Source organism: Pseudorasbora parva, chromosome 13 (assembly GCF_024679245.1).
Source record: "Pseudorasbora parva isolate DD20220531a chromosome 13, ASM2467924v1, whole genome shotgun sequence".
NCBI lineage: Eukaryota > Metazoa > Chordata > Actinopteri > Cypriniformes > Gobionidae > Pseudorasbora > Pseudorasbora parva.
The window spans coordinates 42,887,990-42,905,134 of NC_090184.1; the positions used below are offsets into that span (position 1 = coordinate 42,887,990).

The 17,145-nt window shown below is 40.4% G+C and overlaps 1 long non-coding RNA gene across 2 annotated transcripts; it reads left to right on the top strand.

Annotated features, from left to right (window-relative positions):
- The first annotated feature begins 431 nt into the window (after positions 1–431).
- Positions 432–13,235, top strand: LOC137038313 (uncharacterized). Of its 2 annotated transcripts, XR_010897452.1 has the most exons (6): positions 432–722; positions 3,171–3,269; positions 3,427–3,543; positions 5,641–5,784; positions 8,651–8,695; positions 12,704–13,235. It is a non-coding gene; the product is annotated as an uncharacterized lncRNA (long non-coding RNA). The 2 variants fall into 2 exon arrangements; XR_010897451.1 differs by lacking the exons at positions 8,651–8,695; positions 12,704–13,235 and having other exon boundaries at positions 5,641–7,044.
- The last annotated feature ends 3,910 nt before the right edge of the window (positions 13,236–17,145 follow it).

Below are 17,145 nucleotides of genomic sequence, written 5' to 3' on the forward strand. Positions count from 1 at the left end.
CCTATCCCGTATATAGTGCACTGTCTGATCGTTCCCTATCCCCTATATAGTGCACTGTCTGATCGTTCCCTATCCCCTATATAGTGCACTGTCTGATTGTTCTCTATCCCCTATATAGTGCACTGTCTGATCATTCACTATGTAGAAAACAGTAAATGTGTGAACAAGTGACCGATTTCAGCGCAGCTTCAGCATCTGTTTATAATGTAGTGGGCGGGGCTTCAGAGTCTAGAGAGCATTTGATTGGACAGAAGATCTGATGAGAAGCTGACATGCTGTGCTTCTCCATACTGATAATCCCATGATAATACTGTCTAAAGGCTACTGTATCCGGAGTCTGGCTCCACTGTTGTCCATCTGAGGGCGCTGTGCTCCAGCAGCACACAGACTCTGCCCTAGCATCAAGTGCATTTATCTTCCGCTGTCTCCCTTCATGTTCATTCAGCCAACGGCGCGTTTAGTTTGATTAAATCTCCAACCGTTTGTCATCATCTCTGGCCCCTTGACACTCGAAGAAACACCTCAACAAAGACCTTCATGGCTATTGTATTAATATGAGCATTACTCAAAAGCATCTGATTCCTGCCCTTTATGAAAACACACCGAGATTCATCAAGGACGTATGTCATGTGCCGTGGTAATGAGGAGGATCTTCTTTCTTACCCTCCTATTTTAGACGTACGGATATCAATTAACTCCTCTGCAACGCGCATTAGAAACAGGTCAGCCATAATCCAATGTGTTTGTTATATCTTACTGTATTACACAATTAGGCCGATTCTCTCTCCCAGGCCTCCAAGCGCGATCAGATTAATTGGAGTTAATCGCGTGTCGCTGTGGTTCTGTGCATGCAAGTTAAATCTATTAACATCCCTCAATGTCAATGCAAACATACAATGTTTTACTTGCTTAGTATTTGCCTTTCTGTTTATTCAGAACACATCTAATCAAATTAATATTTAAACTGCACCATGCATGCACTCTACATTCCAATGCACACTGCAAAATTAGATTTCTTACTCTGTATTTTTGTCTTGTTTTCTAGTAATATCTAAAAAAATCTTAAATCAAAAAACATTTATTTGGGAAACAAATGACTTGAGGCATTCAGTCTTGTTTTCTGGGGTAGGGGTGGGGTGCCTTAAGTGTGCATAATACAAGAAACACTGTCAGTGGGGTAAGAAAATGATTTTAATAATTCAAAGGGAAAACAAGATTATTGATTTTCTTACCTCACTGACAGATATTTCTTCTTGTTTTAAGCAGGAACTCACTGCTTTACATTAAACAAGACTTAATATCTCCAGTCCTTTTGATTCTTAAGTTGTATTTCAAGTATGTCTAGACATTTGTAGGCTGGAAAACTACTGGAAAACAAGACAAAATGAACGGGCAAGTTTAATGCATTATAAAAGTATTTTTAATTCAATTAGCCTCCCTATGAAAAGCTATAAGGATTTATAATGTTCATTATGAATACATTATAATGCATTATAAATAAGAGCTTTAAGTAAAGCACTACCATCTACCATTTTTGCAGTTCATTGAAATGTTGAGTGCTTGAATGTTGGAGATTAAATATTAATTTGATTATGGATGTCCTTCGCTGTGCATCTGTGGGATCTGGTCACCTGTTTTATGTTCTATCATGAGAAAGTGGTTCATCTGATCATCACATGAGGGATCAAACTTTTAGACTATTAGAGGTTTGATCAGCGCTATAATCCAATGCATATCCCAGATTTGATGTACGTTTGCACCACTTTAGGACACTTTTAAAAGTATGCATCTTTATGTTTATGCTGCGGCTATTAAACTTACTGTATTTCTTTATATTAATTGCTGTGTTTCAGGTCAGTGATTCCTGCTCTTAATTGTGGTTGTAGAGAGCAGGGGTGAGGACGGCTGGCCGGGCCACGTTACCGTGTTTTAATGGGGAGATGCGGTATAATAGCTTTGACCTCTGACCTTTTGTGGTGACTATAGCTCATTACGCTGATCTGTGAGTGTCAGAGCGGCATCTGAGAGCGAGCGAGCGAGCATGTGTGTGTGTCTGTGTGCGTGTTTGTGTGTGTGTGTGTGTGTGTGTGGTAAGGTGGGTCACAGGAGCGACGCTGCCAGCACCTCACCCCTCATCTGCAAATAAAATACAATCACACACACACATACTAATTAAAACCGGGAAGAAGGCCACTGTTTTCTTCTGATTGTCAGTTGTATTTCTCCATGCATGGATAGTTCAGTGCATGGTTCCAGGAAGCGGATTCAGAGACTCAATTCTTTGCTCGGTTCTCGTTCTTTCATTGTTTTAGCCTACACACACACACACACACACACACACACACACACACACACGCAGCTGTAAACGCCATTATGTCTTTCTCAGGCCCCGTCGCACCGATAAACGGTGTAATCGCAGAGGTTTGCGATATGTGTTGCTCTGAGTATTATATTAGAGAAGTAGTTTGTTTGCGTATGGATGCTGTATGAGTTATGGAGAAAGGCTTGTTTTATTTTACAAAACTTGAAATGCATTATTGATATTTGCTTGTGACGTGGGTATGCTGTTACACAATGAGTGGTGTTCAAAAGTTTGGGGTCCGTACATTTTTTTTAATGCTTTTATTCAGCAATCATGCTTTATATTAATCAAAAGTAACAGTAAATACATATTATTTCTATTTAAAATAATGGTGTTTCTTTCTGGTTCATTAAAGAATAAAGCACAGTTTCCACAAAATGATGAATATTTATTAATCATAAATGTTTCTTGAGCATTAAATCCTCATATCTGAATGATTTCTGAAGGATCATGTGACACTGAAGCCTGGATGAATGATGCTGAAAATTCAGCTTTGATCGCAGAAATAAATTACATTTTACAACATATTCACATAGAGAACAGCTGTTTAAAATTCTAATAATATATAGTGTTTTTAAGTGTATAAAATGTTTTATTTTTATTAATTATTTAAATTATTTATTTGCATCCTTTAATACAATGCAGATACTTGAAATAATCAGTTATATTGTTAATTTCAGAAACCTTTGAACATCACTTTGTGGTTTCCCGTAATATTCCCATACAGCGCATATTAAATTCTTGAAGTCTTGTTTATGTACGTTTTCTATGACTGGCCCATTTTTAACCCTTGACTGTTGATTGGCAGGTTGAGTGATGGTCAGCGCTCATTAGCATTTACACTACAAACGTGAGGCGGCCTGCGAGCGGATCACCTGAGACGGATGTTAATGCAGGTTCAAACGAGGTCAGCTGTTTTCTCTTTCATCTCTCTCTCTCTCCACAGAGCCGTCTTCATTTGTTCACCTTTAGAGTGAGCATCAGATGAAGTCCAGTAAGTATACTTATGCAGCCGTTGCAGAATGAATTTTGTGATTTGTAACAGTGACAAATGTGTTTTTCAGAGCATCAATTTGCATCAGCACTACTTTGGGTCAGTGAGCGTGCTCAACATGGAGAGGGCAAGAGCCGTACACACAGAAGGATCCATGTGAATCTGAACATACTGATGACGGCTGATGGTGAGAAAATTAAAAAACATCAATTAAATGCACATTTCCCCCTAGGAAGCAATCAGCAATACCATACCAAGTGCCTGTCAATGGAATTTTTTCTATTTCATTTACAATCTTTAAATCTGTCTTTGGAGACTCTCTTACATTAAATGGTAAATGCTCTGTAGTGTGCATCAATTTGTACACTAAAAAGGGCAGGACCTTTAAAGATATACCTAAGGCAGTGTATACATTAAAATAGATTTATACAGTATATTAGACTGTGCATGAGTCTCTTCGTTATCAGAAGGCAAAAGTATTAAAAACTGTCTTATGAAGCCCACTATATTTTAAAATCCCAAATGTTTCATTTAACTTTTTATATTTAATTTTATTGAGTTATTATTATTTTTTTATTATTTCAGTAACTAATTAATTAAGTGGCATACATGTGTCCATCTCTACAATACACCAATCTAATGTGACTGTAAAATCAAATATCAGAATGGCTCATTGAAGGCTTGTCTTTGATGAGTGTTTGTGTGACAGACTGCTGTGTCTTTAGTGTGTCTTCTGTCCCCGGGCCCCTGCTGTTGGCTGGATCGGCCCTCAGCACAGCTCTGGCCTTTACTGAGACCTCTGGTCCTCGCTGACAGATGGAGGCTTTGTCACTCCTGCGTGTGACACTGGGGACGAGAGTCACAGGATACGAGCTGCTTTGGGGCTTTTTCATATGGAATTAAATGTCTCCAATTAGCACATTCAGACGAACGGTTTAGAATAATTCAGTGTCCTCCGTGTGTCTCTGGACTATTTGATTCTGTTTGGTCAATCGCTGATTTCTGAGCTCAAATGTTTGTGTACAGTGACCGCTGTCTCATGCAACACATAGAAGTGTTACTATTGGAGCCTTATTAGTATTTTGAATTATTATCCAATTATATATTACTGTCTGTACTATCGCTCAAAATAACGAATTGGTTAAATTAAATAAATCAGTTCAATCAAATGAACTTTTATGAGTATTTGGAACTTTTTCTTTTAAGTTTTCAAAACCGACACATCTGAATTGTTTCATTGTTTTGAGTTTTGTGAACTAATTTTTTATTTATTTCTATTTTCAGACTTAAATTGAACTTAAACTGGATTTATATTCCCCATCTATCTATCTATCTATCTATCTATCTATCTATCTATCTATCTATCTATCTATCTATCTATCTATCTATCTATCTATCTATCTATCTATCTATCTATCTATCTATCTATCTATCTATCTATCTATCTATCTATCTATCTATCTATCTGTCTGTCTGTCTGTCTCTCTGTCTTTATGTCTAACTATCAATCTATTGACACATCTATTGTTCTGTCCATCCATCCGATCATCTACAAACATGTCTATTTGTTTGTCAGTCTGTCTGTTTGTCTGTTTAACTATCTTTATATTTATCAATCCATCTATTGTTCTGTCCATCCATCGTTGTGTCTGTCCATCTATCTATCTATCTATCTATCTATCTATCTATCTATCTATCTATCTATCTATCTATCTATCTATCTATCTATCTATCTATCTATCTATCTATCTATCCATCTATCCATCTATCCATCTGTCTATCTGTCTATCTGTCTGTCTGTCTGTCCGTCCGTCCGTCCGTCCGTCCGTCTATCTATCTGTTTGTCGTTCTCTGTCTGTCCGTCTGTCTGTCTATCTCCGTCTGTCTGTCTGTCGTTCTATCTATCCGTCTGTTTTTCTATTCTGAATTGCAAAAGTAAAAAAAAAAAAAACATTGCTTTGAAATTGGCAATTATGAAGAGAACATGCAGAAGTGTGAAGATTAGAGTCTGATTCATTGTGTCCTCTGCCCTGAAGAGGGAGACACAACTGAAGCTAAATACAGCTGATGGTGTAGAAAGAAGATTTTAGTCTTCATTTGTTCAGTCTGTGAGTTTGTGTGCAATGATGTTCTGACTGTTATCTCTCTCTCTCTCTCTCTCTCTCTCTCTCTCTCTCTCTCTCTCTCTCTCTCTCTCTCTCTCTCTCTCTCTCTCTCTCTCTCTCTCTCTCTCTCTCTCTCTCTCTCTCTCTCTCTCTCTCTCTCTCTCTCTCTCTCTCTCCAGGACTCTTCTTCACAGTGCATTATTGATCTAAAGGGAGCTGAATAAAACATGGGCACATGTCCATTGTCAGCGAATGCACAGAGAATAGCTCAAGTGTCGGTGCAGTTGTGAGAATGAGGACTCCTCTGAACTAGCGGCTGAGAGGTACAAAATCCGACTTCCAAACGCCGCTGACCAACGGTCCTACCGCAAGTCCTGAAGTGTAGGTGGACACGTTTCGCCCTCGTTGCGCGTCCACGCACACATTTCTACGGCTGATATTTATTGAAAGAGAACAAGGCTAAGATGCAGAGAGAGGGAAAATCAATGTCTCTTTCCCCAGCTCAGGTCTGGAGAGAGTAAAGCAGAAATCGCCGTTAAACTCCACCCGTAGCCGCCAAGCTCTTCATCGATTTTTTATTTGGCTCCCAGCAGTTATAACTCCTCCACGGGCTTCCACCGCCTGGTGGACCGGGGGCCCGGGCCCCGCAGAGTTCGCGGTGAACTGGCTGTTAACAGAATTAAACTCCTATTTAGTCTCTGTGGCAGGGAATACACGCACACTGCCTGCAGACAAGACCTGACAGCACATCTTATCCACTCCGCTGCAAGACTAACACGCTGCCAACATTCAGAGAGCCCACATATGTGTGCCAGCGAGCGGTGTGAGGGTGTGTGTGTGCTCGTGCGTGGGTGTGTGCATATAAACACGCGGCTGTGTTCATTTACTGAAGACTCTGGACATGTTATTGTGTTAATTGGTCATGGTTTTATGGAAGCTCGCGATTGCAATGCAAAACAAATTGACTCTCCATTAGAATGTCCGTCTCTTTGACAAACACAGACAGCTGGAACCCGCCTAAGCCCTCGTTCATCATCCGGGAATATTGTTCTGGGTGTCTACACGTCTGCCGTACAAGGAGACGACTTTAGGAAGGGCTTTTGACTTCTTGCTTTATAATGTACGCGTACCTGATAACTTCACCGCTTAATAAATGCATTAGATCTGCACAGTATGTTGAAAAACAAAACAATAATACACATCAAATTATGCAAATGAGAGACATCTTTAAACCAATCCGGGCTGAAATGGGTTAACCAATCATACGTCAAGATAGCTATACGTGCATTTTCTGTTCTAAACTCTTGTTCAAATTTATTATGATGAGGAAAAATATTGTCTATCATTCTATCCATCTATCAATCCATTCATCTTTCTGTCCATCAATCCATTCATCTATCATCCATCGTTATGTCTGTCCATCATCCATCAGAGAGAATCCATCATGAAATAAATATTGTCTATCATTCCATCCATCATCCATCAATCAATCCATCGATCTATCTATCGTTCTGTCTCTCCATCCGTCCATCAATCTCTGTCCATCCATCATTCTGTCTGTCTGTCCGTCCATCATCTATCTATCTATCTATCTATCTATCTATCTATCTATCTATCTATCTATCTATCTATCTATCTATCTATCTATCTATCTATCTATCTATCTATCTATCTATCTATCTATTCTATTGTAATCTATTGTTCTGTCTGTCTGGCCATCCATCCATCCATCCATCCACCTTTCTGTCCATCCATTCATCCATCCGTCTTTCTGTTCGTCCTTCCATCCATCCATCATTCTGTCCATCCATCCATCCATCCATCCATCTTTCTGTCTGTCTATCCATCTTTCTGATCATCCATCTATCCATCCGTCTCTCTGTCTGTCTATCCATCTTTCTGATCATCCATCTATCCATCCGTCTTTCTGTGCATCCATCCATCTATCTTTTAATCCATCCATCCATCCATCCAGCTTTCTGTCCGTCTATCATCCACCTTTCTGTCCATCCATTCATCCATCCGTCTTTCTGTTCGTCCTTCCATCCATCCATCATTCTGTCCTTCCATCCATCCATCATTCTGTCCTTCCATCCATCCATCATTCTGTCCATCCATCCATCCATCCATCTTTCTGTCTGTCTATCCATCTTTCTGATCATCCATCTATCCATCCGTCTTTTTGTGCATCCATCCATCTATCTTTTAATCCATCCATCATCCAGCTTTCTGTCCGTCTATCATCCATCTTTCTGTCCATCCATCCATCCATCCATCCATCCATCCATCCATCCATCCATCCATCCATCCATCCATCCATCCATCCATTCATCCATCCACCTTTCTGTCCATCCTTCCATCCATGTTTCTATCCATCCATTCATCCATCCATCCTTCTGTCCATCCATCTTTCTGTCTGTCTATCCATCTTTCTGATCATCCATCTATCCATCTTTCTGATCATCCATCTATCCATCCGTCTTTCTGTGCATCCATCCATCCAGCTTTCTGTCCGTCTATCCATCCGTCTTTCTGTTCGTCCATCCATCCATCTTTCTGTCCGTCCATCCTTCCATCCATCATTCTGTTCGTCTATCCATCTTTCTGTTCATCCATCCATCCATCTTTCTGTTCATCCATCCATCCATCCATCCATCCATCCATCCGTCTTTCTGTTTGTCCATCCATCCATCTTTCTGTCCATTCATCCATCCATCTTTCTGTCCATCTATACATCTATCCATCGATCCATCCATTCACCCATCCATTCACCCATCCACCCATCCATCCACCCATCCATCCACCCATTCACCCATCCACCCATCCATCCATCCATCCATCCATCCATCCATCCATCCATCCATCCATCCATCCATCCATCCATCCATCCATCCTACCCACATTCAAGTATTCAAGTCTTCTTGCTATTTAGAATAACTTTAAGATACTATGAAGTTTTTTCTATGGTCTATTGTATGATAAAAATTTAATAATTTATTATACAATATTCTTACCTGTTCTGAAAAAAATGTGAGTGGTGTTTGTGCGAGGCTGGGGTTGTTAAGGTGTTGCTATGCATTCTTAGGAGTGTTCGATTGGTGTGTATTCACACTGCATGCAGCTGTATTAATCAAAAATATGTTCCATTTGTCTGCTGTTGTGCCACATCAGAGCTTTTTTATCTTGCAGACAGATTGCTGGTGTTGGCCTGCTGCTCCCGGTCAGGACACACAGGTGTGCGGGTAATGGCTTTGTTCAAATCCCTCACCACACGTTTGAGCCAGTAATAGAGACGCTTAGCAAACGCCACTGATGATATTGTGATGATATTTCACCTTTAATTCAGTGTGTTGCAATTACTTGCAATTATCTAGCAATTTCTGAAAATTGTATCAAAGCCAATTTTCCTTCAGTGCATTTCAAGCCATGTGATGAAATATTGAACCAAGGAGTCAATGTAATGTATACCACACACAAAGATGGCAAAAAAAAGTCCTGCAGGCATGATGTGACACTGAACTTCAACCCAGATTGGGAAAAGTGAGAGTTTGTTTAAGAGCATGATTGTGTTTGGATCTGCTGAGCAGAGATCAGCGTAGCAGAGGAAGGGGGAGAGGACAAGCCAGGCCGGCTCATTTGCATTCGATGGTGTGCCTAATATATGCAGGTCAGTGACCCCTAGTGTGAGGGGTTAGAGCAGTGTGTGTGTGTGTGTGTGTGTGTGTGTGTGTGTGTGTGTACGAGTGTGTGTCGGGCTTGTTAAGGAGCTGCAGCACACGCTTGCCAACTGTCTGCATCCCACCACACACACACACACGCGCTCACGCTAGCCTCTCAGGATTAGTAATAATTAGCGTGCCTAGTGTATTTATTCTATTTCAAGATTCAATACTGTAAAACACGTTTCCATTCTCAGACAGGGCCAATTAAACGCGTTACAGAGTTAACTGCGTAGCTGTTGTGAAATCCACATCATAAGCTGGCAGGAAGTATGTGATATGTATATTTTTATATTGGTGTATTCCCTGAAACAATAGCTCTGTTACAAATCCTAGTGTGCTGCCTATCAAGAGAGTATTTTAAGGGATCATAGGTTTTCCAAAGAATCTAATTCTGTTTGCATCATTGATTTATCACTAAAGCTGCTTTGAAACTATCTGTATTGTATAAAGTGCTAAAAATAAAGGTGACTCGACTTGATAAGGTACGATTTGCTTAAACTCAACTGCAGAAGTGCATGTATCCTTCAGAGAAACTCAGAAAGCAATCCCAGAATGCTCTGAAAGGAGCTCTAAGCTCTGAAAAATTCATTCAAATTTTGATTATAAATCTGATTAAATGTCATTTAATACTGAAAGGTAACAATAATAGTATTGAAATAAACAAATTATTCCTATATTTGAAACCACGGAGCACAAAACCAGTCCTGCGTCTCAGATTTTTTTGTGGCAATAGCCAACAATACATCGTATGGGACAAAATTATCGATTTTGCTTTTATGCCAAAAATATATTTATTAACCTGACTTTTAATTAATTAATTGGTGTTAGAAATAGCTCATATGAAAAGCTAAAACCCTCCCAAATGATGTTTAATGCACTGAAATAAATAGTTTTCATAGAAAAAATATTTATCATTTAATCAAGACAGAAAGGTCAAATTTTGGAAAGACAAAAGTTTTGTCGCCTATACAGAAATTGAACAAATTTACTGCAAATACAAAAATATGTCAGCAAATTAAGTTGTGGTGCTGTGAGATCCAAATTTAATATCTTGTATGACTTCCATGAGCTTGAAGGACTGCATCCATGCGGTTTGGCAAGGATTCATACAATTTATTGATGAAGTCATCAGGAATAGCTAAGAAAGCAGTCTTGCATGCCTCCCAGAGTTCATCAATATTCTTTGGTTTCGTCTTCCATGCGTCCTCTTTCATCCTACCCCACATATGCTCAATGATGTTCATGTCTGGTGACTGGGCTGGCCAATCCTGGAGCATCTTGATCTTCTTCGCCTTGAGGAACTTTGATGTGGAGATGGAAGTATGCGATGGAGCACCGTCCTGCTGCAGAATTTGGCCTCTTTTATGGTTGGGAATATAAGAGGTAGCTAAGATTTCTTGGTATTTTAGACTATTGATGTTGCCTTCCACCCTGCAGATCTCTCGCACACCCCCATACTGGATGTAACCCCAGACCATGATTTTTCCGCCACCAAACTTCACTGTTTTCTGGGTGAATCTCGGATCCATTCTGGATCCAGTAGGTCTCCTGCAATATTTGCAGCGACTGTGGTGTAATTCAACAGAAGATTCATCTGAAAAATCCACCTTCTGCCACTTTTCCAGCGTCAATCCTTTTAGCAGGCTGTGGGCCTTGGCAAATGCCACACGGTTTTTCAATTGTCTTTTGTTTAGTGCTGGCTTCTGGGCACTGATTCGACCATGGAGGCCATTTCGAGACAGAATCCGACAAACTGTTCTGGTTGACACAGGGACTTCAGGTGACCAGGTCTCGTGGAGCTCTGCTGCAGTGGAAAATGGGCTGGTCTTGGATTTTCAAGCCTCAAACGGTCCTCTCGAGCAGTTGTCTTGTGGGGTCTGCCTGACCTGGGCTTGTCAAAAACGTCTCCAGTCTCTTCAAATCTTTTTTTTATCCTCTGTACTTGAAGCTAAGACACATTGAAGGTGTCTGCCACATCAGCAGTGGATCTGGTCTTCAGCCTCTTGATAATCAAAACTTTAGTCTCAGGGTGAATCTTAGGCATGTTTGCAGAGGTCTAGTTGCAGTTGATGTGAAGGTCTAGTGTACTGGGGTTCTTTTTATACACACTTGAGACCTAATTGATCCATTATTAGTCACAGGTGAAGCTCATATGACAAGGTGACAACACTTATGTCTTTGCAAAAATTGACTCAATGGGCTTTACCAAGCTGTGAATATTAGGATACTTTTTGAAAGTTTAGTTTTTCACTGAAACATTATCACAAAAGCTGGTGGGATTAAAATGAGCCATTTCTTGTAAAAAAAATCTTGATTAGAAATATATTTCAGCGGCACTTTAGGTCAATTTGTACACAAGCGACAAGACTTTTGTCAGGGACTGTATATACAACAGAACATGGGGGCTATTACTTGCTGTAGGTTCTAAAATGTACTTTTCTTTTATTTCAAGTAACAAAAAATATATGATTTTAGTTTTAAGTATAAAGACCGAAGTTCTCTGGAGTTGCTGCTTATGTAAAGCATTAGTTTGGATGCTCCCTTAGAAGGGTGCTGCCTGTGTAGACATCAGTGCAGCTCAATGGGTTTTAAAACTGAACTGATGTGAAGAGATGTTTTCCTGCTGGACAGTGATGCTGCGGTCAATTCAATGGTTTTTAAAAGTCGAATATTATTCTATATAGCCTAATTTCGAATTCTTTAAATATACAAGTGAGATTCACACTGCAAAAAATGTAAAAAAAATTCTTAAAACAAGGCGTATTTACTAGACAAGCAAAAGTAATTGTCTTGTTTTGGGGAAAATAACTCAAAATTAAGAGTTTTTGCTTAAAATAAGATAAATAATCTGCCAATGGGGTAAACTAAATGATCTTAATTCAAACAGAACTGGCAGATTATTTTGCTTATTTTACGCAAAATCTCTATTAATTTTGAGTTATTTTTTCACAAAACAAGACAATAATTTTGACTTGTCTAGTAAATGTTTCTTAATGTAAGAATTTTTAGAAATTTTTACTAGAAACAAGACAAAAATACTAAGTAAGAAAAGCATTTTTTTGCAGTGCAAATGCACAGATGTAAAAACGGTATCTTGGCAGCTTTGCAGATGACACGAGCTGATGCTTCGTACTCCGGCTTCCCTCGAGTGGAACCGCGAGCAGCTCTGGGGCTGACCTTTACAATTTGAACAATATCTGCGCTAACTCACCTGCACAGCTGAGTAACATCCAGCCGCGGCCGATCACTGACACGGGGACAAATATATGCCACACTTCATGCTGCCTGTCAAGTAATGCGGCACCAGGGACTGAGTTTAATATTTGGGGAAGAAGAAACCTTCCTCCGAGATGCTGGAATTTGTCCGGTTGAAATGCTGAGGTGAGAGCAAGGGGAGCATTTGAATATATGAATACACAGCATGTCTATAACTGCAATATTTAATACTGTTACCCATATATTCATCAATAACGAGGAGCTCATGGGCTCAGTTCATCATGTTTTTCCACATGTATCACAGAGTAATTGGTGCAGAGGACGAGATGCAGATGTGTCTGAGGTCTGCTGGAGATTCAGTGGAGTGTTTGAGAGGAAGACGAGCAGAGGAGGAGAGGCAGCAGTGAGACGTAATCCAGCCGGGGAGCAGGTCTGGAGGCCTAATCCCCCCTCAGAACAGCCCAGCCTGGGGCATACAGACACATAATCCTGCCCCTGGAGACCATCAGCACTGCCGCCTCACACACACACACACACACACTCTCGCTTTCTCTCTGCAGATCTGTCTGTCTATCTATTGTTCTGTCTCTGTATGTTTATGTATCGTTCTATCTATCGTTCTGTCCATTTATCCATCCATCCATCGGTGTGTCGTTGCTTAGCTATCATTCTATTTTTCTGTTTGTCTATCTAGCTATCATTCTGTCTATTTTTTAGTTTTGTCCATCCATCATATCCGTTCATCGGTTTGTCTATCCTTCTTTTGTTCTGTTTGTCTATCTAGCTCTCGTTCAGTTGATCAATCTGTCCGTCCATCCATCTATCTATCTATCTGTCTGTCTCTGTCTGTATATCTATCTATCTATCTATCTATCTGTCTGTCTGTCTGTCTCTGTCTGTATATCTATCTATCTATCTATCTATCTATCTATCTATCTATCTATCTATCTATCTGTCTGTCTGTCTGTCTGTCTAATTTGGATGATTTTCATTATTCTCAGTAATGCTGTTCTTTAGATTGTCTTTGCGGTTTTACAGTATTTTACAATCTTGTGGTAAATATTACTGTGATGCAGTGATTCATTTGAATTACAATCTTCTTTAAGTAAATTAATTTCAACAAATGATGGTAAGCACTTTTAAATATTCTCTTCGTTAGTAATGTGTTTTTTTTTCTCACATTAGCAGCAGCATTTCTTTGTGTGTGTGTGTGTGTGTGTGTGTGTGTGTGTGTGTGTGTGTGTGTGTGTGTGTGTGTGTGTGTGTGTGTGTGTGTGTGTGTGTGTGTGTGTGTGTGTGTGTGTGTGTGTGTGTGTGTGTGTGTGTGTGTGTGTGTGTGTGTGTGTGTGTGTGCAGCTGAGTGAGCAGATGACTGCTTGTACAGATTTGTCAGGCGTGTGTTCGACTACTCCGTGGAGAGGCGAGGTTGAGACGGCCCTGACATGTGTGTCCGACAGTGAGCCGTTCCTGCGCTCCGCTCACACACACGACTGCCCAGCCTCCCAGATGTCATATACATTATGGAGCAGGGCCACAAACAACACCTGCCGTACTTCACTGTGAGTGTGTTTGTTAGTGTGAGGAATCTTGACACTTTACCTGGCATTCTGTGTAAAAATAGCAACGCTTCCTCTTTCAGTGAGATGTTCTAGAATGTTCTTAAAACAAAAACACAAAGTATTAAAATGGTATTTGAATGTAATGTTCTATAACTCAAGTAATATGCCTGTATTTTGTGTGTGTGTGTGTGTGTGTGTGTGTTATGAATTCATATATTCACTGGGTATCAAACTCATTACTTATATATCACTGTATATGTATGTGTTTTTGAAAGTAGTCTCTTAATCTCACAGTAGTCTCTATTTTATCTGAAAAACAGTAAAAAACAATAATACTGTGAAATATAATTACAATTTAAAAAATTAACTGTTGTAATACATTTTAAAATTTAATTTACTTCTGTAGTGGCAAAGGTGAATTTTCAGTCATCAGTGTTGCATGATTTTTTTTCATTCATGATTTTATATATAGCAAAACAGCCCTGACCTGTCGAGGTATGAACTCTATACCCCTGAAAATGTGCTTTGGTATCTAGCAGATCCTTTAAGTACTGCACGTTGCGAGGTGGGGCCTCCATGGATCGGACTTGTTTGTTCAGCACATCCCACAGATGCTCGATTGGATTGAGATCTGGGGAATCTGGAGGCCAAGTCAACACCTCAAACTCATTGTTGTTCTCCTCAAACCATTCCTGAAGCATTTGTGCTTTGTGTCAGGAGCATTATCCTGCTGGAAGAGCCACAGCCACCAGAATACTGTTTCCATGAAAGGCTGAACATGGTCTCAGCAATGCTTAGGTAGGTGGTGCGTGTCAAAGTAACATCCACATGGATGGAGGACCCAAGGTTTCCCAGCAGAACATTGCCCAAAGCATCACACTGTCTCCGCTGGCTCGCCTTCTTCCCATAGTGCATCCTGGGGCAATGTGTTCCCCAGGTAAGTGACGCACACACACACACCCGGCCATCCACGTGATGTAAAAGAAAATTTGATTCATCAGACCAGGCCCCCTTCTTCCATTGCTCTGTGGTCCAGTTCTGATGCTCACGTGCCACTGTTGGTGCTTTCGGCAGGGTCAGGGGTCAGCATGGGCACCCTGACTGGTCAGCTATGCCGCCCCATACACAACAAACTGAGATGCTCTGTGTATTCTGACACCTTTCTATCAGAACCAGCAATTAACCTCTTGAGCAGTTTGAGCTCTAGTAGCTCGTCTGTTTGATCGGACCACACAGGCCAGCCTTCGCTCCCCACGTGCATCAATGAGCCTTGGCCGCCCATGACCCTGTGGCCGGTTCTCCACTGTTCCTTCCTTGGAGCACTTTTGATAGATACTGACCACTGCAGACCGGGAACAGCCCACAAGAGCTGCAGTTTTGACAAACTCCCTCATCCTTGCGCTTGCCCTTTTCTGCATAATATATCTCACCCAATAACAGGTGCCGTGATGAAGAGATAATCAGCGTTATTCACATTACCTGTTATGCCGATATATATATATATATATATATATGCTAATTTTAAGCTTCACCATAATGCATACATTTTTTGTCTCTTTCCTTTAAGTATATTCTATTAATGACTAGCAACATCAGTCAAGTAAGATGGTTCCTGAAAATATTATTTAGTCAACAACAAATTTTCCGCTCTTGTCCTTTTGTTTCCCCTGTCTGTCGCCTGCTGACCCTCCACAATAAAGGTACTTTATTAGGAAAACTAACAAATTCATAGGAGGAACCAATAAGGAATATAAGGTGTTCCAAAAAAAAGAACAGCGGCTACAGACGAGTGCGCTTGTTAGTTTCTTTACCTTGTCATTTATCTGGCATCATTATGGGATGTGATCTATTTGTTCCTTTGGTAACATCATTATCTGCTGGACTTTAGAGGCCGAAGTGCTTGTGTAAAACCAGGCCATCCCACCAAAGTCCAACACACTGAAGGAAAACATATGTCTTCAATACAATGTGATCATTAGAAGAACCTCTGTACAAATCTGCTGCTCTTGACCTTCATCATGAAGTTAATTTAGGTTTATAAATTTACTCGCGTGCCCTTTTGTTGGGGCAGTTTGAGTGAGGACACACTGGTAATGAAGCCCTTCGATTAGTGCTAATGAAAACCACCTCTGGTGGAAAAAAACTGCGAGGGTAATTTAGCCTTACTTGGACAAAACTCCAGAGAAACTCCTGAGAGGCCACGCTGCTCCCACATTTTCTAAATAAGTAAAGAGAGGTTTGACACCAAAGCATGCCTTTGTACCCTAGCCATGGAAAAAAGAAGGGAAAGGGTAAAAAATGGTATTGTTATGGTTCCCTGGCTTTTCTTCTTCAGAGCTCAAGGGGCTCAGAGCGGGATGCCCAGCACAGGCTCTCTGCTGGGGGCGGCGCCCCAGGCCATCCCTCTTTTTCCTCTGGAGCTCAACTCGCTGGATCTTTGAACACCGGCTGACCAGGTTTAGTATCTTTTGACTACCAATATAAGGTCTGGCCCACATTGCACCTTATTCACACTATAAGCCTTTTTTTACATGCTATAAAATTCTTGTATTCCTCCTTTTTTTGGATATTATGGTAATTGTTGGCTCTTTTTGACATTTTTTTCTCTAATGTAAGTCACTTTGGGGGAAAAAAATAGTCTGCTAAATGCATAAATCCAAAGAGGAAGAGGCTGCTGATCCACATGTAAAGCGAACACACAGGACATTTTTTTATGTGATGTACAAACCTAGAGAGAGAGAGAGAGAGTGTGTGTGTGTGTGTGTGTGTGTGTGTGTGTGTGTGTGTGTGTGTGTGTGTGTGTGTGTGTGTGTGTGTCCTTGTTTATATTACATTGTGGGGACCCCATAAGGATAGTAAAACCTGAGATCACCTATATTGTGGGAACCATCCAGCTGTCCCCACTTTTTAGAAGGCGTATAAATCATAGCCTACAGGATGATTTTTTTGAGAAAGTAAAAATGCAGACGGTTTCCTGTAATGGGTATAGGTTTATGTGCAGTGTAGGGGATAGAATGTACAGTTTGTACGGTATAAAAACCATTATGTCTATTGAGAGTAGAGTCCCCAAAAAGATAGTGAACCAGACGTGTGCGTGTGTGTAAGAGCCATTTTTGAGTTTCCCTTTAAATGCAAATGAGCTGCTGCTTGGCCTCCTTTTAGAAGAGGGCGGAGCTTCAAGTGTTAG